This window comes from Lutjanus erythropterus, chromosome 11 (assembly GCF_056507025.1).
Source record: "Lutjanus erythropterus isolate fLutEry1 chromosome 11, fLutEry1.hap2, whole genome shotgun sequence".
Taxonomy (NCBI): domain Eukaryota; kingdom Metazoa; phylum Chordata; class Actinopteri; order Lutjaniformes; family Lutjanidae; genus Lutjanus; species Lutjanus erythropterus.
In genome coordinates, this window is record NC_139327.1 from 11,779,549 (window position 1) to 11,796,030 (window position 16,482).

Sequence of the window (16,482 nt, forward strand, 5' to 3'; positions counted from 1 at the left end):
CACAAGCCAGAAACATTTTATTGACCACACAGCCAAATGTGAGTGCTTAAAAATTGCTAAGTACATAAAATTAGGCCTCAAAATCACAAAAAAGGCCAGTTCTCTCTGCTCTGAAATGCTGCGGGGGTGTGTCCGTGCCGCTGTCTCAGTGTCAAACACCACTACAACCTGAAACATAACAATACTACATAGTTTTCAGCAACTATTTTCTAACATGTAGAATGTGTTAAGAGGAAAAGTTCTGAATTTCCTTTTCACAGACCTTAAATGCTTCTACTGGATCTCATTTCTTGTGAGAATGTGAGTGTATCATTTCTGTCAGCAATAGCAGAGAGCTGCTGAGTACATGTAGTTGTAAAGGTCAACAGAAATTCTTTTAAAGCTTTTTTTTAGTAAAAACTTAAAGGTCAGAATGAGTGAATATAAAAGCGGTCAGTGTTTGGCAAATTGACCCAATGGCCAACCTGACAGTCACTGGACAGACTGACAGGAAGCTCAGATAGATATCCTTTATTTAACCAGGTAAAAGTCTCATTGAGATTAAAAATCTCTTTTCCAAGAGTGTCCTGGCAGTGATGGCCATTACTGCACCATTAGTTGAACCAAGAGGATGGATAACCGAGCTATAAGTAAGATAAAACCACATGTACTATATGCTGTTTACATCCTGCATGTGCTGACAGAGGCAGGACTGCCAGCAGAGAGCTTAAAAGAAGGAAAAGCTTTGATTAAAATGGACACTTAATGTTGAGTTTGGTCTGAACCAGCTTGCATATGTGTAAGTGCTACAACTACTACATTATTAAAGCCGTACCACTTGCTTTCCCATTTGCTGTTGTGACCTGAGAGCAGTAACTCTAACAGCTACTAACTAAAGTCAATTTACACAAGATTCTTTAATTTTTAAAACAAACACAGCTGTCACAACTGACAAAATTAAGACTGATAACTGACCTCACTTTGACCCTCAACTCTCCTCAGGTTAAAAGATTATGAAACAACTATTATAGAAAATGTTTTTGTATTGTTGGAAAAACTAAACTCTAATGACAGACTTGTATAATCTTTATTTAATTTACTTTTTTGGTGCATCTGTGGAATGTCAGAATGTCTGATTAAGCTGGTGTTATGCTTTCCGTGTCCATAAGTGTGCAAGAGTCTGTGAAGGTCTGCCAGGGTCTGTAAATTTCGTCAGAGGTTGGCAGTGCAGAAATTTGTATCTTCACTACAGTGAAATTTCTCATTGTATAACTCTTAAAATTCGTAAAATGAGATTGACTCCAAAATCTGACAAAAATCTTTTAAATACTTAAAAGATAACATTATGAAACTTCTGACATTAAATCATCTCCATATGGTATGTCAGTAAAAACAAACCACCATAAAACAGCAAAACATATCATTATTATTGTCATTATTTTTACTGCTACTTCCAGGACCAACCACAGTATAATGTATACGATGTTTCTCTGTCTCTGGGCCTCCTTTGCGCTCAACATAATGTTTAGGGAAATTAGTGCATCCGTGAGGAAACAAAGGCACACTCACTGTGTCACTCACACCACAGATACATGCTCTACACAATTACTCATAGGCTCTGGTGTGCGCTGATGGGGTTAGATCAATGAGGCTCCAGTTAATAAGGAACGGCTTGCACCGGAAAACCTTTCAAATGGGGTAAAAAAAACACAGAGACAGACACAGAGCACTCTGCTCTGCAACTGTAGAATTGTTCACTTCAGCGACTGCATAAGTCTATAAAATGTGACAGAGTGTAATCGGCAAGTGTTTAAATCTGCCGTTTGAGTACAAAACTACCTCAGCAGTTTCAGAGCAACTAGTTCCACATTTAGTGGAAGAAAATTTATTACAAAGGGATCGAAGTGAGGGCAATGAAACAAATCAGAAAAATAATAAAAATGCTGCCAATGTTCTCCTCACAGTAGAGAAACATAAGAAATGCCTGGGATTAAAAATAAGGTCTGCTTTTTATATAAATGAGACAAAAGAGTAGTGGTGCTGGTGTTCAAAATGCATCAGAAAGATAGTTGATTGTTGAGTCTGCCAGGACATCAAATACTGACTGTTTGGGTTGATAAAGCCTCCCAAGCAAGAAAATAGGGAACAAATAGGCAGAGGGTGCTGTCTATACATGTCTTTTTTAAGGAAATTGTTGCATATTATGCCTTTATAGAATTCTCCCCTGATGCATTCATGGAGGCTCTGAAATGTGACATTTCAGTGTTAGCTGCTAAACAAAAGTCTCTTTGATGGAAATGCAAATAAACCACATTTACATTAGCTTCTTCATAGTGTCACGGTGACTATTATCTGTCCTCCAGGTTAGATTATAAGATAACATAGCATGTGAATGCAACACTTTTCAGTAGCCGTCTTCACCAACAAAGACTTTTCCCTGCATGCAGCTGCACTGACAAACACAAAAAGAAAGCAGACTCAGTGTTCACAGATCACCTCTATCAAGTAAGTTTCAGGTATTTGCAATATTGTTTTCATATACTGATGCAAAGTGAAGTTCCTCTGATATAATGCTGCAATTAATTATTTTCATTGCCGATATAAATCTGTCGATTATTTTCCCAATTAATACATTAGCCTAATTGTTTGGTCTACAAAATGTCAGAAAACTGTGAAAAATGTTGATCAGTGTTTCTAAAAACCTAAAATGATGTCTTGTTATTTTGTACACATCCTGAAGGTATTCAATTTACTGTCACAGAGGAGTAAATAAAACAGAAGAAAAGTCGCATTTAAGAAGCTGAAATCTGAGAATTTGGACTTTTTTTTCATAAAATAATCACTCAAACCAATTCATCGATTATCAAAATAGTTGGCGATTAATTTAAAAGTGAAGAACAAGGGGTGTAAATCACAAGCATCATCACAATTAGATATTATATTGATTCTGTGGACAATTGGCTGATATCACAAAGTCTACCACAATATGATTTTGATATTCACTGAATTCGGGGGCTTGTGATTGATATCAGATGTTGTCATATATCAATTTAATAATACATTCGGTTACAAATATGTCAAAATAAAAAGCAATGCTGAGCATGATTCAAACATTTAATGCCTGAACTCTTCCAGACATTGTGACACAGGATGTATTGTTACACCTGTATTTAGAACTAATCGATTAATTGATTAATCACTGCAGCTCTGGTTGGAAGTTAAGTAAATGTTATTTGTAGTTAAAGGGATAAAACATACAAAACCTCCTCTGTGATCCTTTTAAGAGGTCAGAGGTGAAGGGATGAATGGCACGCTCGTGTTTAGACACCATAATTTGACTCATAATGGAGAGCACTTCATCAATACAGAAGTACCCTCTGATGGGATTTTCATCACTGACAGCTGGCAGCGCACAAACAATGGACCGCAGCGATGCAGAGAGTCCAGAGGTTCTCCTGAGAACCACTGCTGTTGTGTGTGTGTGGCAGTAGCAGAGATGGTTCAAATGTTGTTGCATAACCAGCCAGTTAAATCTGCAGACCCATCCCTGCTCCCCTGCCACCCACCCAGTGACCTCCGCCCAATGTCAGCTCACATCACCCTCACTGTTAACCTCTCCTGACGGACAGCTCTAAATCCACCTGTCACTCTCAATAACTGGCCCTCATTTCCATGGAGAGGACAAAGGCTGCCATGACAACTGGCCAGGTTGATGCAAATGCTTCCTGCTTGCCAACAAGCTGTTTGGTCATGTCGGATGGTAGCTGATGCTCCTGGATTATTTTTACCAGAGGACAAAAGTAACTTTTAAAACTGAGCAGCCTGAGTCATAAACCAGCTGAGGGCTCCACAGAGAGAGAGAGACTACTGTCTGTCTGCTCTGGTGTCTCACTCTCCATCATTCACCAACCAACACTAAAGCAATAAACCTCTGCTGGGGTAATATAGATCGCTCTCTTCCAGTTAAGCACACACTGACTGTGAACCTGGCACAAAAGCAGAAATCCATTGTAGTGATCTATATTTGCATTATAGCTCACATTTCAGCTTTCAGTTTTGTTTGTTCTTAGGTCATGTGACCAATGCGAGGGCAGGGCAGTAAAACAACAGTGATATACTGCGAGCCTCTTACTGCTACTCCTCAATTAATAGTGGAAAACATCCCCAATAAAATAAAAACTGAGTAAACTCCTACAAAAGATCTAAAAAAGAGGTTTTACAGTGTTCTGCCTCTAATGCAGTTAAATAAGGAGGTTTCTCTCATACATCTGAGGCTAAGTGCTAAAACCATTATGGTGTGAGGGTGGGATGCTGACATTAGAAGACTCTGCTCAGACTCTCTCTCTCTCTCATTGAGTGGCAGTGTCAGATAGGCAAAGTGTTAACCTATTTATAACCTGTAATCATTTCCTACCATGCACCTGTTTGTTCCTCATAGAGTAGATAGCTGCACCACAAGAACATAAGATGAAAAGTAAGATGGGGCTGAGAAATGTGACCTTTCATGAGCTGTATCCCCTCTTCACACCCACACTGGGCTGCTGAGTGACAGCTCCGCTGCCAGGCGACATCACACGGATAGACCCCTGCTTAGAGCCGCTCTGGCGGGCGTGCCAGCTGTTTAACTAGCGTTCGGCTGAAGCCAGGCCAGAGTCGGTGGAAATGGCTGCTTCAGTAAGCTCACCTTTATTCTCCAACATAAAAGGGTTTCTTTTTAAGAGTGGGTTGCGTGTGTCTAAAGGGAGGTAAGTGGTATGGACAGTGATGTGATGGGTGGAAGTATGTAAACCTGCTAAGGCCTACATCACACAACCGACATGTCCACTGGGCTGACAGAGGCATCCATCACACATACATGAAAATACAGTAGCAGGGTGCAAACATGAATGGTAGAAAAAAAAGTGGACACGCTACACATATATAAAAGTGCCTGTAAGAAAAAACGGAATAAGCAATTTACTGCCAGTGGAACTTCTTCAGTACATGGAAACATCAAAAACACAGAGGATGTGTTGGTATGCAAATGTACCCGTCCTCTACACAGCTACTGTACCTGCGTGTCGAGATAAGTCGTTTCTCATTGCCTACCTCTGAATCAACTCTAATACAAAATGTAGAGGCAGTGACAGCAGCGTGTGAGTTTTCTGTGTGGGTGTGGAAAAAGCAACAGCAGCAACAGCAGATTGTGTGTACGTGGTGTAACAATACTATGTGTTAACCTGCTGACAGATGAGTAAGCACTAATGTAAACATCTTTCTTCTGTCAGTGCAATCCTTTCTCAGAATCCTTCCACTATTCTAACAGTAGACAGTGAAGGCAGCAACTAGCAATTTCTTCTAATTATAAATTTATCTACCAGTTGTTTTCTGGATTAATCAATGATCATTTGCTGGATAGAATGTCAAAAAATACAACGCATTGTGACATCTTGTTTTGTTTGACCAACAATCCAAAACCAAAAGGTATACATTTTTCTAGTGTTGTTATTTATGCCTAATGCTAGCAGGAGCAGCTGCTTATACATCAGTTTATTCTGTCACAGCCAACATTCAATCTTATTTCAATTTTCTATATCAAAATGCTGCCATATTGCATTGGTTTTACAAGCTGTCATCTGTCCAAGTTTGCGGATAAAAACATCCAGGTTTTGGTGGACCATTGTGCATACACGCTGGATGAGAGGGGGTTAGCAGTAGCTTGCTTCAGCCAGCTACACTTACAAAATCTGCTCGTCAGAGATGGAAAACAAAAGCAACTTCTGATTTTCTAACTAAAATAATGACTAAGGATACGAAGACCTTGTGTGTCAACAATTACTCCCAATTTCGGTGTTAAATATGCCGTCGTTATCACTGTGAAATGCATAAATGCAGTGCTAGAATGAAAAGTTTGGCAGGCTTAACTGCAATTTTCTGAAAATCGCAATATGGCCATGTACAATATCCAATTTGCAGAAATTACATTTTTTTTCTCATTTTTTAAAATTCATTTAGTTATTTTTAATAAAGAAATAATGTGTGTGAAAAAAATACAGTACTGTAGTGCTGCACCAGCTTGCAAAGCTTGCTCTCCCAGATTTAAGAAAAGTGTCACATCATCATGATTTCAATTTTTTAACATAACACAGAAAATCCACATTGGTATCAAACATAACTTATTATTAAACTTGATGTAGCAGCAATCCAGTGATTAGAAAAACTGCTTTGTAACCAAAATGTGACTGAATGTGTATGTGAGCAAAAAGCAAAAATGACATAAGATGCTCAGTCTCTTTGGAGTAAATAGATTTAACAAAAGAAAATATCCCCCCATAGGATCTAGTGCATACAGTCATCCTTCCACCTCTGTGCCTTGTCCATCTATAGCAGCTTGCACCAGTTGTGCAAAGTTGCAAACCTATTAAGTCAGAGGAGGGGAAAGTTGCTGCTGCAGTGTGAGAATTCAATCAGGGGGTTTGTGGTGCCTTGCTCAGCATTTTTCTTCCAAGGAGGAGGGGGATTACATCATGCCCTGCAGCCAGCTACACTGTGTGGGCACCATGTAACAGCCCAGCAAACGGAGTCTGTATACAGGGTTTGGCTGCACTGACCGAGCACACACACACACACTGAAATATACACACTTGTTTTTACAGTAGAGATGTGTGTTTACAAGCCGCTCTGCACCTTGAAGTTTCTTAGGGAGGTAATGAGGAGAACACGTGTGGAAGGGTCTCAACATGTCTGTACGTGTTTATTATTAAACCATCTTTAATGTATGTATACTGTTCATGTGTGTATGTATGTGTGTGACAAGCTATTCCTCTTTGTCTTCAGTGCCGCTCTCAAAAGATGTAAGTGAGCTCAACCATAACAGATCCAGCTCTCTGAGGAGCAGATAAAAAGACACACAAAGGAGAAGAGAAACGAAAGGACGGAGTTCTACCTCCTCCTGTAGCTTTCTGCTCAGCTACTCGTCTTCTCGGCCCTGTGGAGCCATGACAACATGACAGTACATCAGCGGCTTGACAGATGTGCGGCCATTGTGTGTGTGTTGACGGTGTACATGTAGGTTTTTACACCTCCCCGTCCTGCGGTCATCAATCTGGGGGTGACACTGGGGAAATTAAAAGCCTTTATGAAGGTCTATCTTTACAGCCCGGGCCCGTTATTCCACTCATCAACATAAAGTATTTCACCAGTGGCAACATGACACGAGACCCTGAGGACAGAACACACAGCTATATACCACCGGTGGAACCAATTTAATTCCACCATATGCAGATATTTCAAATAAAAGGCAAGAAAATGAAGATGGGAGCCATGGTGAGACGTATTTGAAGTCAAATGTGAAAAGACGGTGGTTACATTGTATACAAATTACTCAATATAGGTTAACTGGTGCGATAGCAGTTTGAGCTACTTTCACAGTGTGTTGCACAAAATGTTACATTTGCTAACTAGCTAAAAGGTTTATTAAATGTTACAGATAGCTAAAAAGTTAGTTAGCTCATGAGTCTTTCCCTTAACTTTCCATGTGGAACTTAATTATTTTGTTCAATTTATCTAAGGCCAAAAAAAGCCATTTTAAAGAATAAACCTCCTCAGGTGTAAGTTTAAACTAAGGAGAGGTTAAAATTTTATGTTTCTCAATTTTAAGCTAGTTTATAAGGTTAGTGCAACAGAATTTAAACTTCAACCATGATTTAATCATTAATTTAAAAATTAATTCTTGTTGGTGCATTAATCTCTAAGGACAGACAAGAAACCTCTGAATAATATTTTGGCTGTTTCATTATCTCTTAACGGATTCTCTTTTTCTGTGAAGCAGGTCCAGGAATCATCAGGTGCTCAGAGGTCTTTTTTCTCTTCACACAATTTCTGTTCAGAAAACCACCCAGAAAGCAAAAGGTAAACCTGTCGGCTGACAACAAACAGCCGCCGGCGAGAGAGGCAGATGTGGAGCGACAGATTGCATTCCTTGCTGCGCGCTGCTTCCCCCAGGAGCCGCCTCAACTGTGATCAATCCAGCTTAGGTAGTGATTAATATGCAGACACACCCACCTTCTTCCTTCTGAGTTCACGCAGACACACAGAGATCCTCAAACAACTATGCTCGCAGACGTGTGAGTGAACACGCAGCCACATGTGCACACACAGACAGACAGCAGATGCTTAGAGAGGCAAATCTCGCTGCACAATCACAGATTCCAATACAGGATGTTATTTGAGCCTTAAATTGGAATTTTGTTCGACAAGGAAACTCAGCAAGACCTCAGAGATGACTGATACACTGCTGAAGCATTTTGTTAACAGATGTTTGTTGGTACAACAGTTAACTACAACAGTCTTGTAAAGGGAACACTCAAGTGTTGAATTCAAGGCGAAGTGTAAGACATCCTCTAAAGTTCATTGGTACGCTTGAAACACATCTGATTAGCTAAGCAGAGTGTATTTAAATAAAATATCAGCTTTTAGAGTAGGTTTGTGTTGCTCATGGCACAGCATGGGATACAGGGATGCTTGTGGGGAAAACAGGGGGAAAGTACCAAAACATGACATTATGTATTTAAAATAAAAACTTGAAATTGGCGGTGTTCTGAAAACAGTTAATGTCATAAAAGGAATTACTATGTTCTGTTTACTCAAAGATTCATATGAAGTGCACATTTCCCATTAATAGATTTTAAAAAAGGTGCAACTTAACTTGAGTAATCTAATGGAATATGTTATAAATTACACTTCAGGGGATGTATTGAGTAATCTGCAGTGGAATACATTTTAGAATTAACCCTCCCAACACCGGGGGGAAACAGGGGGAGTTGGAAAATCTTACATTTAAGCAGACTTCTTCTTGGTTTCATAATGTATTTGTTTTGACTGTGTTTGTCACGATGTGTGTAAACTAAACTAAATTCACTAGTGGCTCTTTATTCACAAAACATCGCCACTGCAAAAAGAAGTCTTGCAGGATATTTGTTTGTTTGTGAGAGGCAAGAAATGAAATACAAATAAAGCGGCATTTAATGTGAGGTTCTCAGAAAACGAGAAGACGAAAAGAATAAAAGCAGCAGGCGTTGGAGCAAACATTCCCAGAAAAACACAACTTCATGGTCCAATGAAACCATATAACCAAAATTACACCAGCCAGGGATTAATTGTTGTAGATATTCTCATCTTCTCTCTGTCTCTAAGCAGCTATGAAAAACTTATTTTCAGGGTGATTAAAATAACTGTGATTGAGGACCTGTTCACTGATGGGCTTCACTTCAACCAGCCATCCACTTACAGGCTGCGTGATCAAACTGATGATCTATACACTACATACAGCATTAAGCACGGTTGGATTCACACTGAGAGCTTTTACAGCTTAATTCTCTAAAAATAACCCAGTGCATGAATATCATATGAATGCAGGTAGGGACAGAAATAAATAAATCGAGAGGTGTGAATGTGTCATATCACCTTTAACACAAGCTGATAACTGTTAAGAGCATCAAAGGTGATGTACATATATATTTACACAGCTGTATATAAAGAAATCTAATCACTAGTGGGAATAATTCATGGTGTAATCCACTTTCATTTTCTTAAAGTTATTCCGTCACTGCTCAGTCAGCCCAAAATGCCTGATTTCACAGGAGCTTTTCTAAACAAATTGTGATACAATTTTTAAGGCATGTTTTTACAACAAAGTTGCAAGAGCAAGTGAAAATTGCATATTTTGGAATAATTTATAAGAAAATCAAAAAAAAACAAAAAAAAAACACACTTTCCCAAGTGTTCCAACTAACCTCATCAAAAAGGCTCAGAAGTAGAAAAATCCTAGCAAATTGTGTTTTATTTGTAAGTCAAGAAGTGCACCTGTGGCACAATGACAAACACTGTGTTCTTTGCAATATCCAGTGACAAAATAAAAAAAATAATAATAATAATAATAAAAAATTGATGACATGTTGGATGTGTGCGCAGGGGACTACCATGATTGATGGAACTTGCAGACTTCACAGGGACTGGTTGAATTTGTGTTAATTGTTGTGATCACAACATTGCAGCTTCCTGGAGGGACTGATTGTTGAATTAATGAAATACATTCACTTCATTCTGATATATAAATATAACCCACAGATTACGCAACTACTTGAGAACCGTGGCCTTTTTAGAAGTGGCTGACAATTACCGTCAAATGTCAGCGCATGTGCCACTTCTGTTTCAACAAAAAAAAAAAAAAAAAAATTATACCTCCCCCACACACTACTTTTTACCTGCTTAATGTTACAGTAATGCTAAATGATGCTAACTAAGGCGGCGTCAAGAGCTGTGAGCAGCGGCGGCCTCAAAGTCTGTGAGTCATCCAGTTAAGCCGGGGTCTTTGTTCCCCCCCTCTACCCTCATCCAGCCTGATCAAGATGATAATGGGTTGGCTCCTCGGATACAGCTAACCACTGTGCTCAGGAAACAGACTGAGAACACTTTAAAGGTCAATAAGCTGCAGGACTCCCACACATTAGTTACTGGGGAGGGGAAGAAAGACGCAAGGAAGCGCAGACAGAGAGGAAAAAAGGAAGTGATAGCTCTTCAGCGTTGTGCTTTAATGAAAGTTGACAGGAGAGTTGCCAATCCAAAATCAAAACCTTAACAGCACGGAACATCCAACACAGGCAGACAGATGAGACTTTTACTCTGTTTTACACTGCGTATGCATTCCACTACAACTGTACTGAGCTGATGCTAATGAAGATCTGTGCCCATTATCCACTCCACAACCTGTGAGCACACATCCACAGCACTTCCCTGCCAGAGAGGAGTCAGATAAAAGCCAAAACTGTCCCTTTATACCTCAAATGAATGACAGTCCTACCACAGCTGCATATCTTCACGTGCCATATGCCTGTAGGCAGCCAGAGATAAGGACCCCCCTCCGCTGCTGAGCCACATGCATGAATTGCTGTTACCCCCTTCCCAGTCCCTGCAGCCCCCAAACCCAACCAACCAGTGTTACCATGGCAGCCAGCCACTATACATTGTAATTAGCTGGCCTAAATCCCCAAGGCTTGGACTGGTTGGATACAACCCGCTGCTTCCATAGATTAGGACAACCACTGTCGAACACGGGCCCACAGGCCGTGCCTGTCTGCACACACACATACACGCACACGCACAAGAGATCACATTCAAGTGCAGACACACCTATGCACACACACAAACACACACACAAAAAGACACAAACTAGGGATTAGGGCTGGACAATAAATTGATAACCTATCATTATTGTGATATGAGTCTAGATATTGTCTTTGATTTTGGTTATCATTATATCATAATATAGTATAAACATAGTCTTTCCCTAATTTTAAAGGCTGCATTACAGTAAAGTGATGTCATTTTCTTACCTTATAAGGATGTTGTAGCTGCTCTTTGATTTGCCTTTGCTTACTAACTGCATTGATATTGCTGATAATTATTTATCAAAATTGCCATCAATATTTAGGTATTTAGTCAAAAATATTGATATCTGATTAGGTCCATCGCCAAGCCCATCTGTCAGTGTTTCTGTTTAAGTGCTGCTGCATTAATGTGTATGTTGCATTTTACTACTGTAGATGTTTAATATTGTGCCAATTCAAAGTTCACCATATGTTTGCACTATCTGAGACTTTATGGTATGTTAATTTAGAGAAAATATGTGCTTTGAGATACATATAACTGAGAAGCCTAAAAATATTGAGATATCATTTGCAGGCCACAGCGCCCAGCCCTACTAGGCTTCCACGATTAATACCAGGACTGATAACTTATTAGCTAATAATGGTAAATTGATATAATTAGTATTATATATTATTAATGATTATACAATTAATTTGGGGTTCATATAATAAAATGTAGGATTTTATTTATTATTTGGGGTGTTACTTCACAATAATGACTACCTCACTGTACATTATTCCTTACTTAGTACATGGCTTTGTTAAATACCGCATTATAATTGTTCAATATTCCTGCTTACGGCTTCCTGAGGTCAGTTATTACTGAACAGCAGACTGTTGCTATGAATAACAGACAGTTGTGTAGGACACAGTTCTGATCATAGACTCTGGAGGAGCAATAAGACCAATTTTAAACCAATAAAATCATTCAAATTTGCAATAATCACCCAGTCATTGTACATAATCCCTTACTTGTTATTCCAATAATGAAATTATATCTGGTAACTACTGGCTATAATATCTGATTTGATAGATTATGTCAAAGCATTTATTTATTATGTACTCTTCTAAAAAAAGAAATATGAAAAGTGTAAATGTGAAGAATCAGAGCTGTTAATGGTCACAGGAATATTAAATCATCCATCTTTGCTCATTACATTTTAGCCTTTCATACCTCTGATGTGGAAAAATTGCAGGTCATATGAACTTGTTTTCTTGTTTTTGTCTCATGTCTCATCTGTATATCGAATATGATACATTTTTGTTACTGTATTGGCTGAAAAAAATCCATACCTGTATCCCTAACACAAACCTCTACACATCAACCAGAATTTATCTCCCACCTTGCACTACCATCCCTCCCTGTGTTTGTAAGCAGGTACGAGGATATCAGTCCTCCACATGTACTGTAGAGCTGCTCACTGCCAACACACACACCCACATTCAACACAGCACCGTATCGTACAGCAGCTCTACTGTGTGGGCATCTCCACCTCAGTGTGCAGCAGTACCCTCTGTTCGTGGGTATGTGCTAATGGAAAGTGTATCAAACCGTGCAGCGAAACAAAAGAGCTACGACGAGTGAAGCTATTAAAATGCAAGCGGCTGTCGATAGCCCTCGGGGCAACCCTGGCAGTGATTGTAGTGTCTATTTATTGCACTCCCCAGCCCAATTAGATGAATATGATGCAGATTAGAGGCTGCAGGTTTGATACAGGCTAGGTGTTTCAGATGGAAGAGGACGCCCTGAGCAGTGGTGTGCTGCTCAGTCAGGTTCATGTTCACATCGCAATAACACCATTAAAGTTACCATAAATGAAAGGCAGGAAAGAGCGACTCTTTGATATCAAGAGAGACTCTCTCCCAGAGGAATTAAACGGAGCACAAAAATCGATGAGAAACTTAGTGACAAAGAAGGAATCCATCTGGAAGCTAATTAGGCCAAAAAGAGACGTGAAGATAAAAAACTAACTGGCAGTGTGTGGGTGTGCACTCCAAGTGAGAATACACAAAACTTTCTTCTGGATCTAACTATTTACAAGGCCATTTTATCTTTTATTTGAGCATTCACTGGGATATTTTGAAGGCTGTTTTCCGAGAAATTTGTCAGCTTACAGAGAAAATAAGAGAAAGTGTTTATGGCATTTTGAGAATTAGTCAATGTTTTGTTGAATTAAGTCATTGCGATCACTTTGAAATGTTAAACTATAAATCTCATAACAGTTTGCCACATCAGTGTGCTCGTATCAGCCTTCACTGATTGCACAGAATTGCACCACACCAAGCCTGATATTTATGGGCTTCTTTTAACTTTCAAGCTTTAAAAACCTCTGGGGCCAAACAGTTGCTGTTTATCAAACCAGAGGCTGCTGCTTTAAACAGAGCACTTTAGTTGTGTCAGCTCCAGTTTGTCAAATAAAACCTTTTTGGATATAAAACAGACTCACAGACTAACTTTAACTAAATGCTAAACAGTTCTATAAGGATGCCGTATTTTTACAGGCCAACCCAGAAGTCAACATTGCCTTGACAAAAAGCCAATAAGATTTTACAATTGGATTTTGGATTAGCGTAGAAAATTAGCATTGTGGTAAACAAACATTTATGATACTTACACATTTTGTTCAGCAAGATAATCTTAACAAATTAACCACTTTTGTATTTTTTTATAGTTAGGGTATAATTAGGGTATAGTTAGGGTATAAATGAACTACACCACAGTTGCATGGCCTCATGTCACCACCACTAACCCACTGATTCCACTGGGCATGTCATGTCTGCGCCATATTTTTGATCCCTCTCCCACACCGCTGCATGTTTCACCAGCAGCATGTCATCAGCGGAGTGTTTTGCCCACCTAATTATGTTGACTTGCACAGATTTTGTTGATTTGGTACTATTTCCTTGCTTTTTGTGGTTCTAGCACAGATAAATAGGTTATGTAATTAAACAGTTTGATTTTTGTCTGTGTTTTTATGATTGCGAGTCTGCACAGTCTTTTATTTTGAAAACTGACCAGATTCTCAGTGCCATTTCTGTTTCTGACTTCCTGCCCGCTCGATCTGATCTGCGCAGCTTGATGCGGCATCCATCAAAAAAAGACTCACAGAGCAGAGCAGAGAGTAGCTTCTGAGACACTGCGGCACTTCTGGTGAAGTTACAAGCAGTGTGTAGAATCGCCACAATCAGCTCTGGTGGCCGCAATGTAGCAGTAAGGTGATGCAGGCGTGCCCAGTAGAATCAAGTCATAAGTCAGTAGTGTTCAGTGTGATCAGATTTTATGTACAATATCTGTAGTCTCATTTAGAAACTTGTTAGCAAACATTTTTAAGACGTGTAAAAGTTTCAAAATTCACGAGTGGGGTATTTACTGATGTGTTTTATGTCGTAGCATGACGATCTCTTTTAGGATTCATTCCTGCAGCAACTGTCAATGTGACTAGATTGAAAGTTGAGAAAAAATATTGAGAAAAAAAACAGGTGAGAAGAACCCCACATTGCAGCAGCTCCTCTGTCCCCGGAGCACTGATGGCAGGAGTGCAGCTATTGAAATAAACACCTGCATAAGGGAAAATGAGAAAACTACACACCAAATGTGACTTCTCAGGGAAAAAAAATGCTAATCTAATTGGGAACAGGGCTCTCTGTAGACTTCTCTGACACTCCCATGATCATGCTGGGATGCTCTGCTGTTCTCCTCTCATACTCACCAACCATCAGCCAACTGCTACTGCTGCGTATCCGCTGAGCAGTAGAAACTACAAGGCGTATCACATGTCGACGACCATTCTGTTTTCCCGTTTATGCACAGACATGCATTGAATAAAAAGTTACAGTCAATGTCCTCGGTGTTGGTGTTTTATTTTGTTTTACGAGATTTTTATTGAACAAGACCTTGGAAAGAGTGACAGAAGAGATAAGAGAGTTAGAGGGGATGCAGCATGATGCCTGATAAACTGAGAGCACTCACAGACACAAAGCCATCTGGCATTGAGTGTGTCAGCACACTGCGCACACATACACACTGTAGAGAGACCTTGTGGATATCGCTGCATTGATTTAGAGTTCGGTCCATCTACAAAAGGTCACAGTCAAGTGGTGAATAAACATTGGACAGTGTGATTTAAAAGTGTGGCCTCGCCATGGCAATCATAGTCTGTAATGGTTCCAGCATACTATGTGGGCAAACATGAATAAATAAACTTCACAATGTTAATCAAGTACCCCTCACATTTACAGAGGAGGGAAAAAGGCATCACTCTGCTGCCTCTTATTATCACTGTGAGTTTTCAACCAATCCATTGTACTGCAGGTCACTTAAAGGGATAGTTCAGGTTCATGAAGTAGGGTTGTACGAGGTACTTCTCCACAATCAGTGAATTAGCTATAGTAGATGGCGGTTAGTATGGCTCTAGTTTGGGGAAGCAGCAGGAGAAATGGTGTAGGAAGCTAAGCAATGTGCTGCTATGGACACGGTCAGCAGAAAAACACATCTTAGCCACCTGTAAAACTCAATGAGTATACACTATATTTAGAATATGCTGCTGTTATATTAGCCAAATATTGCTCTCTCATAAGCGACCAGACTCCATTTGCAAAAATAGTAATTTTACCTCTCAGAAAACAGGAGTTGCTGGTCTACTGCTGCTTCAATTGGTTAGACTGTTTTTGTTGTTATGTGTGACCTCAGTGTCTTAAAAGCTTAGTTCAGATTCACAGAAGTCACACAATAAATTTTTTGCCTTAGCAGTCTGCCTGCTTTCAAGACAGCGATATTTGGTTTATATATTGATTTTTTTAGGTGGGCCTTTTTTGGAAGCTAAAATACATTTTGCTGCTGACCCTGTCCACAGCATTGTTTAGCTTCCTACTCTGCTACTCCTGCTGCTTCTCCATCTACTGTAGGTAATGGACCGATCCGTCATAGTGTTTTGAGACTAAAATATCTCTAAACTATGGACATATTGCTGAACTGTTCCTAGCTCACTCAGTTGCAGACAGCCTCATGTTACATATCAGTGGGTTCATGGTCCAGTGCAAGCTCCACCTGTACGTCAAACTCAAAGAATTCTGAGAGACAAAAATATGGGGACTACTCGATATTTTTGAATAACTGTTTAATTGACAATTAATGTGTGCTACAATATATTGTCCATGGATTAAAAATTGCATTATTATGTATTTATAAATTCGAAGAAAAAAAATTGGAATGGAACCTAGACATTGACATTGATTGATATCTAACCAATATCTGATGAGTGAATTACATCAGCATTGGCACCCAATACTGATACTGGTTTGGATCAATCCTAACTCA

General features: G+C 39.4%; 1 protein-coding gene across 3 annotated transcripts in view; it reads right to left on the reverse strand.

Moving 5' to 3' along the window:
- abr (ABR activator of RhoGEF and GTPase) overlaps nucleotides 1-16,482 on the reverse strand; it is a 186,086-nt gene that overhangs the window by 124,730 nt on the left and 44,874 nt on the right. The window lies entirely within an intron of this gene.